The sequence below is a fragment of the Pinus tabuliformis genome, chromosome Q (assembly GCF_031772625.1).
Source record: "Pinus tabuliformis cultivar Carrire ecotype Pingquan chromosome Q, CPIR1, whole genome shotgun sequence".
NCBI lineage: Eukaryota > Viridiplantae > Streptophyta > Pinopsida > Pinales > Pinaceae > Pinus > Pinus tabuliformis.
In genome coordinates, this window is record NC_142296.1 from 1392274302 (window position 1) to 1392284272 (window position 9971).

A 9971-nucleotide genomic window follows, 5' to 3' on the forward strand; every position below is an offset into this window, starting at 1 on the left:
GACTTGCTCCATTGTCATCTTGGTAAACTTCCTTCAACATTGGTAATGAGGGGCAATATTTAGCATCATGTGATTCTGCATGGAAAACACAAATATCAATTTCTTATTTTTACGGGTGGCATTGCCACCCTATTACAAACTAGGCTCCAAAATGTTGATACCTTTGAATACAGAAGATAATCAGTCTCCACAACCAACAAGAAACAAGGCCAAAAAGTGATGAGCCTCGATATTGCAACAAGAATGTTGTAACTCCCAAGGCTACCAACTTTAATTATCAACCCGAGGTTTATACAATCTTAAGAGGTATCAGCACTATATGTACAACATACAATGTTTCCTTCTTTTGTTGTCATGATGTAATGGAGTGCATGTACTAAAGTAAACTCCTAAACTAATTGCAGAAAATGAAATGCTTGAAATGAAAACCTCAACCTAATGCAAGAAAGAAAGTACAAGGAAAGAAACATATTCTAATTTCAAAAAATAAAAATCATGAACTAAATTTCAACCATTACATTTAAAAGACTTTAGATCCATTAACAAAATTGATTGGATTTGACAATCATCATCATATTATCCATTTCGTAAATTTGTCCATTAGCCCAAGTCGCTAAAATGTTTTGCATGGGGAAAGAGGCAAGTCCTAAGTGGTTTTTAGTATTCCCTAATCATTGATTTAGAGCATAGGGGCCTTGATTCAACCCTAAGGGACCATAACCAAGCTTCTTGAGCAAATCTGGGAAATTATATACACATTGAAAGGCTACTACATGGTTTCATGTAGTACTACTACAGGAAAATACATATTTTCTATAGGGAGTTATAATTCACCGAATGACCAACCAAATCAAATCCAAATTGGATGGGACAAACTATGTTATTGACTAGGATCTCTTAGGTCTCCATTCCAAGTGGAATCACTCAAAAATGCCTCTGTTAACCCATGCTAAAAAATGACAGCAAATTACTAGTCTAAAATCTAAAAATTCGAGAACTAGTGAGCTAGTAAATCTATTAAATGCCTAACCTAATCAAGTGCAAATGTTGTAATTTTTTCTATTAACTATATTTTTTTGTGATCTAATGCAAGTGGAATCAACTCAATTAAAACTCATTAGCATGCTCTAAAAAATAGCAGAAATTTATTGTTATTTGCCACAAAAGACTTCCAAAAATCTAGATTTGGGAATAAGCAAACTAGTCCAAGTATCTCAATGATTACTATGACCTTCCAAAGTTGTTCCAAGGATTAAATGATGATCTTTATCCTGCAAAAGAACTTACTTCAACCATTTAACCTAATCCTACAACGAGAGATCATTAACATTAAATGTAGAAATAGAAAAAATATAAGAACAAGAGATGCATGTGAATAAGAAGTGAAAGGAAAAAAAATAAATGATAAAAAAGGGCTTTGAGGCTCCTGGGATGGCCAAACCCAAGGAAAATCAGAGTGCTATGAAGGATACCAAGGTTTAGAAGCTGAACATGACTCCAATCTTCATTATTTCCATCAATACATACAATTACATCCTGCAAGAAATGACAATGGAGCTGCAAAACTATGAGTTCTCTCCACAAGAAGACTAATAAAAATCCACCCCTAGAGGAAAATTCGACTTGGTACTTATACCAAAATCCCTTGATTAGTGGATCTCGTTCTCAATACTAGGAATCTACATTAAATGGCAAGGAACACATTCCTAGATTTTATCAATCATTGGAGCTCCACAATATGTGCCATAATTCCATAATATCTTGTTGTTTTATTATTTAATATTGATCCTCCTATAGTAGGGAGAAAGTCCCTAAATTATCTCCTCCCCAATAATCTCACAATATTCCACAAAAATAAATAATATTAGGTACAAATATGCAATTATCCATAAACCTTCCTAATGAACATATTAAAGTTAAAAATACATTATCTAATGCAAAAAGAGAGGTTTAATGTGTTGAAGGATGGTCAGATGGGCCTTAATCTATGTTTAATTTAGAGACATGGGTTTTAATTTATGTCTAATTTAGAGGCCCATCAATTGTGTAGTGAATATAACTTAGAATATGCCTCGTTGTTGCCCAATCTACCCCTTTTGGTTCTACCCTAAGCTAAATAAGGGTATTGAATGTGAAATATGTATATGGCCTAGTATTGACCAGATACATGAGAGACCCAGTGAGATGTCTATGCAAGGTGGGGTCAACATTTGTTGGCTTCAGGGCTCTTGACCCCGGTTCAGAGTTAGTTGTGCAAAAAAAAACCCTACACTACTTTCCCTTTCAGCAGCAACCCGCATAGTGTGGGCCAAAGTCTCACCCGAAGTAGTATGGAGGGATTCTGGAACTAAGTTTCCGCATCCAGAGATTAGTGTGATGTCTTTTAATGCACTAGATCTGCCTTCGCGCAAATCTATAAGCCCCTTAGGTCTTTGTATTGCAAGGTCTATGATTGGTCTTTGCAGACCCTTAATAGTCAAACCATTCACTTACACGCATTAGAAAATAACCATAGATATGAACTCGCGCAGATACTTAAGTATTCAATAAACATAATAGATTGTATCATAAGCTTCACAGAAGTACCTAACATGTAATGTGTATACTTATTAAGATGTATTTCATAGATTTGCGCGTCATAAGATCAATATTTCATCAATACATTATTCATTCACAGCATATATTGCAATCATAAATCGATAGAAGTGAACAGATGAACATGAATTCTTCAACAATCTTCTTTATTGATCTTAATTATGGTGTTACAGACTCAAAACTACCCTACGCACTCAGTTTCAGGGGTCCACGCACTCAGCTGCAAACTCTACTTTAGGCCTCCACACACTCAACTATGGATCCTTTTCCCTCTTCCAAATATTTGCTTCTCTGCGCTATCTTCTATAGACCCATTACATCTATGCTTCTCCCATTTTCCTAAACTCTCTAAGACACATCTTCTATATACAATCCCATGGTCCGCGAACCATGGGTGGATCTCAAAATTGACTTAACTTTACATAAATGCGGGTGAAAAAACCCTTTTGACTCCTAACCACCTACATGCTCCATGTTTACAAATCACGAAGACTTTATATCTTTTCACAAGATTTACATCAAAACATGGGTTTTTAACCCCAAAACTCATCCAGGGGACCCCATCCCAACGACATCCTTATCATATAATGCATATATCTTCTTCTAGTTGGTAATCCCACATTTTGAACCTCTTAAAAATATCTATAGCATATCTTCCTTGCCCAAGGAAGATCTCCCCATCCTTCTACCACACTTCCAATCCTAGGAAATAGTGCATCAACCCCAAATCCTTCATGTCAAATTCTGTTGATAGGTTCCTCTTGCATTCCTCTATGAGCTTGTTGACAGTGCTGGACCCTCCAACATGTCAAGGGGATCTCCCCTGTAAGAAGTCTCAATTAGACCTCAGACCATTTGGTCTAGGAGTCCCTGTAGTGGGTCATAAGGTAAGCCTTGACCACGATGTCGCATAGAGGCAAGTAGGATAACTTTGTCAGTAGCAAGGATGTGACTAATGCAGTGAGTCAAGGAAGGTGTATTACATAAGGGGGATATGAGTGTGAATGTAAGTTCTAGGTTGAAAGGGATCAGTCCCAACTTGGGTAGGAACACACAACCCTAAAGGACATGCACATCTTCTAGTGGAGTAGTCCACTCAGATGCGGTAGTCACATCATACAAGGTAAGATAACACGTATAACACTCACGAATCATTTCGAGATGAGTGCAATAGTTGTTACAGCAAGGTTCATGTGAAATGTTTGTCTGGTGTTGTCACACGGAATCAGTCAAAAGTGCGGACGCATCCGACCTTCATAGAAGTCTAAGACATTCTAATGACAAAAAAAACAAACTAGAGCTATCCTTCTCTAAACATGCATTATGATATGAGAAATCAAGTGTTTCGTTCTTACCTTTGTCCAAACGCTGTTGTAGAAGTCCAAGCTTTGTTGATCTGGATGAGCTCCTCCTTTTCTCCAAAACCTGCAATCACCAACAGTCAAACAATTAAATAGCACCTGATTATAACATAAAACAAAGCATATTCAACATATAGAGCAAGGAGTACATGAAATAACCCATAAACAACAAGTTATTGAGAAGAATGGACCAATTTGTATTAAAGGTAATCAAAAGGAAACATTACAACCTGAGCCTTGGTGTTGTGCAAGCTCCTTCCAGGGTCCACAAGAGTCTTCCTCTACTTTGACAAAGCTCACCCACTTCCAAATAGAACAAGCAAAGATGGCAATCTCTCCTCACAAGCTTCTAAATGGGAGTCCTAATTCCTGCAGCATTTAGCCTTAGAAATGTATAGCTTTCAACCTCCCTCCTTCTGGCCCAATGCCTGTATTTATAGTGCTCAAGAGGAAGTTAATCAGGTCCACCATCAATGGGATAGTCCCCTCTTTGGGTGGGATCACTCCCTTATTGATGGGATAAGTTCCTCTTTGGTAGGAGTGCATGAACCATCTGGAGGCGCTCAATACACGTCAAACAACCTTCTAGAATGCTCTAGAAATGACCACAAGTAAGTTTTTGAAGATAAAACTTGCGCATTTTAACCTTTTCAGAGGGACGCACCTGCCCCTTTAGATACAGAGCGTCCTTGGACGCAGACATCATGAACAATAGGTGCGTACCCGCAGGCAAGGTTTGAGAGAACCTGCGTACCCAGAGATAAACACATTTATAAAGACTTTCTCTCTTTCTTGGAGTTTGACATGGATAGTAGAGGCATAAGACTTGCTTAAGAGGGTAGTATGACTGTTGATAGAGCCATACCAACTGTAAATAGTCATGGTGCCATTTTTTAGTGTAACAGATTGCCCCCTAAAGTGCGAAGCCTGGAATAGATTAGGGTTTTGTATTATCTAGGAAGGGTGAAGCGCTTTATCATTTCAAGGATTATCCTGTGGACAGCCTGGTCAGAACCTGCAATTTTCAACACAAAATACATGTATAAGATTATATCATCACTGAGGTAGGCATTCCCATACTCAGATTAAAACTTTTAACTAACAGACTAACTACTCTGATACAGGGATGATCTTGCAGTACATCATAGTCATAGACTTTTGTAGACACAGTATGGGTGCAGCCATCTGTTTATGATTAGTCTACTTAGATAATGAATACAAAACTACTCGCAGCCTGGATGGTAAAGACTCGATCCAGGGTCTTCATTCCTACTTCTCGAATTGGTACGATTCTATCCATGCGAATAAATGAGTCGATGTCGAACATGGTAGAAACCACTTGATTACTAGTCGATGATGCGAACTGTTAACAAGCGTGAGAGAGACCACCAGTAATGTCAATGGTTCTCAAAGTACCCAGTACAATCCATGAGATGTGAATGAATGAGTTGATGTCGAACATTTCACGGAATCCTTTGATCGAAAGTCAACGATGTAAACTGACGTCAAAGGCGAGAAACCTGCCATTGATGCATGCAGACTTCAAGGTACCGACCATTTCTAAGTCATCTCTCTAGATAATGTGCTGATGTCGATAGAAAGTGACCTGTTGCAGGCAAGCCCACAACACGAAATCATTGTTCAAGTTGAAGAAATGTTGCTGTAAAGACTGACTCAGGGATGGTCAAATGGATGACAAGTATTTTGCAGATGAAAGTTTTATTTGCAGACCTCTTGAACACATAACGACACGACAGATGGTTTGGTGCTAAATAACTCAAAGTTAATCCCCGGAACCCGGCTGAAGACTTTCAAAGTGGTTTGATCAACTGTGAGGTAAAGAATTTCCCAACCCAGGTGAATGAAAAGTGTCGTGTTCAAGAGTAGTAGTAAAATTTCTTCTGAGACAAAAGGTAACAAATAGGCTCATTCTTCTCTCTTTTCCCCCACCATTTCTGGCAAGTACCTCTTTATTTTTAACAAGCTTGAGGAGGATAACATATGCTTGATTATAAGCTCATCCTTCGGATGAGTCCAACCTAGTTTTGATTCGAACCCTAGGAAGGAGTGGTTCGTTCCTGTTTGTAATTGAACAGGTCCTTTACTGTGAAATGTTTAACGAGCCCAGTATAGGAGAAACTCGGCGTTTTTCAATTTTAGAGAGTCTGAAAAACTTAAGAAGACTCCAAGTTGAACTTTTTCGTAGATTTGTGTCCCTCAAGCCCGAAAAAGTGTAAAATAATACCTGGGGGAACCGCTTGATCTTGCGACCAAGGAGTACTTTCATAATTAGTGCCACTGACCTGAAAAGTAAAAAGCGATCAAGGACGCGTCGTTTTATTTCCGTATCGAGTTTGAAACGACAAAAACCCGGCAATCTTTTCCTGATTTTACGGTCAGAAAAGAGTTATAAGGGGACCGTCTTTTAATTCTGTTTTAACGAGTGTAAAAGAAACGCTCGGCAATCTTTTCATTTTTTAGGAGTCAGAAAAGGGCTTAAAAGATGACTCTGATGTTTTGGTTCGTAAAAAATGACAATTTTCCCTCTAAGTCCCTTTGTCCTGCACAAAAGCGACACATTACTCATACCTGTTTAAGATAGGCAAAAATACATCGAAAAACATCTTTCCATGGTGAAAAATGAACAAATTCATCCAAAAAACCTATAAAAAGACTTTTTACCATGTCATTTTTACCGTTTGACTGTTGAGGTTGAAAAAGGAGCTTTTGCCAAGAAACTTCCCGTGGTCGCTGCGGAAAATCTGACCGTCAGAATCGAACGCTGTCTCTTCCAGGTATTTCACAACATCCTCCTTGTCAATTTCATCCGTTTAGAAATTTATTTTAGGTTTCATTTTTTATTTTTGGGGGGTTTTGGGAATTGAAAACCGCTCCGCGGGGGACGCAGGTTCCCTAAAGGCTGGCTTGCGTCCCTCGACTTTTTCCTACATAGGGAAAAGGTCGGGGGACGCAGGCTACCTTCAGGCCACCTGCGTCCCGGCGCACTGTGTGCCAAACGCGGGGTGCGTCCTCCGCAAAACGCGGATTTTGAAACCCCAAGCTCCCAAATTAACCATTGAATTTACCCAAAATTGATTTTAATGCCTGTTTGTTCATGTATAGGGCACTTATCATGCTGGATTGGAGAGAAAGAGAGCATGAGGAGGTTGATGAAGCTGCAATCAATCATCAACCTTCCCTCGATGCCCTAAGAGGATGTGGATTATACAAATACTGGGCCATACCTGGCATGAGGGCTCAGGTAAGATTCTTGGAGTGGCTGGTCGAGAGATGGAACGTTCAAGAGCAATGCTTTTATATCGGGGGGCAACAACTCGAGATAGAGCCCTCTGATATCTACTTTCTCATTGGCTTGCCGAATAGAGGTGAGCAACTCAATCTAGCCGGGACTAGGCCGGGTGGCCAATCCCTTGATAGTCTCCGAGCAGATTGGTGCCTGCCTGATCGACACCATGCGAAAGGCATAGAGATCAAATACATCTCTCGGCGTGAACTCATGGTCTTAGCTTTCACTGTGACCAGGATTTTTGGCTCAGCCACTTTACATATTGCCACTGGGTCCCAAATGCGGATGGCAATTGACTGTCTCCAAGACACCATCTTCAACTGGTGTGATGCGGTGTCGGCTAACTTGAAAGCTCAACTGACCAGGGCAAAGACTGGGAAACTAAAGACCTTTGGATATGGGCCTATAGTCGTGAGCTTTGCCTTAGAGAGAATTCCGATGCTGATCCCTCAGCATCTCACTGTTGATATTTTGGGTCCTCAGGAGCCAAAGCTGGTACGATGGGTTACGGTGATGGCCCGGCATCCGGACGAGGGTGCGGCAGTTGTTCGATTCACTGACAGTTATTTTCACTGGTTAGAGGACCAGGTGTTTGCGATTCAGGACTTTCCGTATGCCGGAGTAGATTTTCGAGGTGATCCGGACATGGTTCTTCCACAGGGAGAACAATGGGACGACAGAGGTACTTTATTTTTCACGAGTTTTCAAATTATGTATTTTTTTTGTTTTTTATATATATCGTCTCAAAACTGACAGTAAAATTTTCAAAATGCAGATGTTGGTCCACAGCGTCCAGCCAACCTCCGGCCTTTTGAGAGGAGACATCCAGTTGCACCAGTACCGGCCCCACAAGACACGGCGGCTGCAGAGGTACTAGCTGAGTTGGAGCATGATCTACAGCGTCTGATGGCGGATATACCTGAGACTACTATGGATGATATTCCTATCAGACTTCAGCGCTATGTAGTCGCGATCCCTAGACCGTTTAGGAGATTTTTGCGCAAGGTAGCCCGTGCAGTGGTGTCGTACAGGGAGCACCACCAGTGATTGGCTAGTCACTTTGTAGACACATGTGACATTTTTGACTTTTTTGTACTCTATCATTTTTGCCGATCATAAGGTGTTTTTCAACCTATGATCGAAGACGATGTATATTTTTTTGACACACTCCTATCTATATATATATCACTATTACCGGCTTATCTTGTTTAACATGTATGATGAAATGTTTTTAAATTTACTTGCATGATTATCGTAAATGTTTGTCCAACACTCGAGAAGCAATTGCATCTGCTAATGTATTTAAGGACCTTGGAATATGCTGATATTCAATGTAATCAAATTCACGTTCCAAGAGACGCACTCTCAAAAACAACCTTAATAACACAGGATTTCTAATGGCATAAACTCTATTAAGCTGTAATACAACAAGTTCAGAATCTAACCTCACTATCAAACGTCGAATTCCAAATGAAATAGATTCGGATAATAATTCAACCACTGCACTGTATTCTGCAATGTTGTTCGTTGTTTGACCGAGGCTTACCCCATGCATAGAAACTAACTCGTCAGAGGGTGAATAGATAACCCAAGCTGCGGAAGAGATATTCCGTGTACTACGACAAGCACCATCAGCAAATCCAATGTATGTTTGGAGAGGCGTCGACATCTACAATATCGAGAGCAAAACCAAGATAAGCCAGAATAACGACGAAAAACACACTCACTAAGCTAAGCACACTGACTAACTAACAATCATACTAGCTAGAAAGAAAAACTAACCTAACTAAAAATTCTCCATACCCACCATTTAAGCATAATACCTCTTTAGGTAAAGTCCATTTCTGGGTTTACCCAAAGAGTCCCCATCAAAATCTACCAGCTCATAAGCCCCTTTTGCTAGCTTTCGCTTTACAATATAGGGTCCATGCCACATGGGAACGAATTTTCCAGCACCTAGTTTATCATTAGCTTGATCATATAAAAGAACTAGGTCTCCCTCCGAAAAACTTCGAGGGGTCACATTTCTATCATACTGAGCTTTCATTCGCTTGGCATGAGTCTCGATTGCCAATGTGGCGTCACGTCGAGTCTCATCTAATTTAGCTAAGTACAATAAACGTTTCTCCTCTTCGGAAGTAGCTGGGAGTAATTCGACAGCCATTTGAAGTGATGGGATTTCGCATTCAATGGGTAACACAACTTCCAAGCCATAAACTAGCTGGAAAGGAGTGAACCCTGTTGAGGTTTTTACTGAGGTTCGGTATGCCCAAAGCGCCGAAAATAACATGTTGTGCTAGTTCGACCGATGAATACCAATGGTTCGTCGGATCATGATAACCAGAACTTTGTTGATAGACTCAACCAAACCGTTGGCTTGCGGATAATAAGGAGTAGAGCTCTCATGGCGCAAACCAAGCTGGCTTGTAAGCTCAGTCATCATGATGTTTCGAAAATGGCTCCCATGGTCAGTAATGATTGCTTGTGGGACACCAAACCTAGTTATAATATGATTGAATACGAAAACTGCAGCTGTTTTGCCGCTTGCGTCGAATGTAGGCATCGCCTCGGCCCATTTAGTGAAATAATCAACCGCGAGGATGATATACGCATGCCCCCCGACCGAGTGAGGGTTACAAGTAATAAAGTCGATACCCCATTTGGCGAATGGACCAACGGCAATTATAGGGTGGAGAGGAGCAGGTGGT